Genomic DNA, 2478 nt, shown 5'->3' on the forward strand with positions numbered 1-2478 from the left:
CATACACACACTCATATACACACTCATACACACACTCATATACACACGTATATGTATAGTTTGACAACACAAGGGTTACGATAAAAACAACAAAAACTCAGGTGTAGCAGATGTTTGCATGAGACACCAGTGGACATTTTGGGGGGACAGGTGGACATTTTGAGACGCAGGTGAGGAGTTGACTGCGTGAAGACGCCGTCCCTGCAGGTGTCATGTGATCGGCCCTTTTGGTGCTGACAGATCTGCAGCCGCACACTGTGTGCTTAACAAGCGCCCCCCTCCAACACTGTATAAATCTTTAAACACCTCCCTCGGATCACTGGCTTCTAATGGGGCGTTTGATTCGTTGATCAAAGCGTCCCTGCGGAGGACTTCTCCCTGTCGTCGGACCTTGAAACGGCTCCGTCTCTCCGTGGTGGCCCCGCGTCGACGCCTCTTTAATCTGTATGCAAACACTGTGGAAAATTAATTTCATTAAAGGCCTATTTAAACACTCGTCCCCCCCCCCCCCCACCCCACCCCCCCCCCCCACACCCGTCTCTCTGTCTCCACCCGTGCAGCTCCTCCGGTTTAGAGGCCCCTCATAGTGTATGATTAGCGCGTGTTTCCCCCCCAACCTGGCTGGGAGTGGCGGGTGGGGTCGGGAGGTCGCCCAAATGAAAGAGAACAACTTCATTGTGAGATGACTGGCCCATAAATCATCGGCCGGTTTCTATAAATCACGGCAGATGGCGGGGGGAGCGCGCCGGGACCTCATGGGAGCTGGTTTCGCGGACCCCGTGCACGATACGGGGAAGGGCCGGGCTTAGCTCCGGCGGAGGCTGGCAGAAGCGCGGGTCACTTCCAGTTGGCGGATAAGGAGGACGTGAGGTGGGGTGGAGGCGTCGTAGGTGGAGGCCTGGCCCATGTGCTCAACCCCCCAACCCCCCAACCCCCAGTCCCCCTACCCCCAGTCCCTGCAGCTCTGCCCAGCCTCACCTGATGAGGGTTCAGACCCTGGAGGTCCACGTGCAGACCCTCTCCATGCTGCCCTCCATTTAACAGGTTCTAATCTGCCTGCTTAATATGGAGACAACTTCATCCCCCCCCCCGTCCCCGGGCTGCGCTGAGACCTGTCAGGTTGACACTAAATGTCCGCCCAGGAGGGGGGGGTGGGAGTGTGGGTGGGGGGGGGGGGGGGTGGGGTTTGGGGGGGGGGGGTGGGATCTGCCAGTCCACTCACAGACCTTCATATCATTCATGATTATTTAACAAACAGGTCTGCAGCACCGAGTCTCTTCACCGTGTTACCTCCCCCGTCTTTAAATGGGACTTAGTTTCTTCTGCTACTATACTACACCCCCCTATGTTAAAATACAGGGGGCATAAGTATACACCCCCCTATGTTAAAATACAGGGGCATAAGTATACACCCCCCTATGTTAAAATACAGGGGGCATAAGTATACACCCCCCTATGTTAAATACAGGGGGATAAGTATACACCCCCTATGTAAAATACAGGGCATAAGTATACCCCCCCCCCCCATGTTAAAATACTCATACCCACTATGAACATTTATTTATTTATGAAACATTATTCATTCACAAAGTAAATCGGTGTCATTAAAAGTTGGATTTTACCTTATTTTTTAATTAAAGCATTAAGATAAATTTCCAAAACATGATTTATTCCTCTTTTTAGTCAACTTAAGCACGCGCATGTAGACTCGTGAGCACTGTACCTCGAGGAGGAATTAATGTCATTGTTTTTTAAAAGTATTTTAGGGGTACATGATGTCGGAGAGCTCCGGGATATTTCAATCTTTCATTTGAATATTTCACGTTACTGTGAACACGGACTTCGATGAAAAGCTCAAACGAGACAACGCACAACACACACGATGTCGTCAAACAATGTGAAATAAGAGGACTTTAACCGCCTGTCAGCAGTGTGCCGACTGCATCTTTAGTTACTCATTTATTTTAGGTATTTATTTGATTAATTCAGGACAGTGCACACTGATGAACGTGCACACCAGTACGTGTAAATGGGCTGATTTCCATCTGCAGTCCAACAGGCAGGCTGGAGCTACAGTAAAAAAGACATGGGATAGTAGCATTTTTACACACACATATATATATATATATATATATATATCTCATAAATACATAAGTAAATGGCCACACTAAGCACAGAAGTATAACCACAAAATAACCCTGCATGCTGGGAAATATACTTGTAAAATAAGTATAATAGAAGACATGTCCATATGCGTCTTCTTAGCGGACGTGTTGCTCTTTCTCAGGAGGACATTGTGTCTCGTGACATTTAATCAAAGTGTGTATTTGTGTGTTGTTGTGAGTAAGTTGTTCCTCTTGGGGGGGCAGTAGAGGGGGCTTTAGAGCTGCTGATGCCCCGAGACCAAACTACCCCCTTCTGCCTGTTAAAGTGCCCCTTCACACGCCTTTTCACCCCTCGTGTTGTAGTGAATATCCG

This window comes from Etheostoma spectabile, chromosome 24, assembly GCF_008692095.1.
Source record: "Etheostoma spectabile isolate EspeVRDwgs_2016 chromosome 24, UIUC_Espe_1.0, whole genome shotgun sequence".
Taxonomy (NCBI): Eukaryota; Metazoa; Chordata; class Actinopteri; order Perciformes; family Percidae; genus Etheostoma; species Etheostoma spectabile.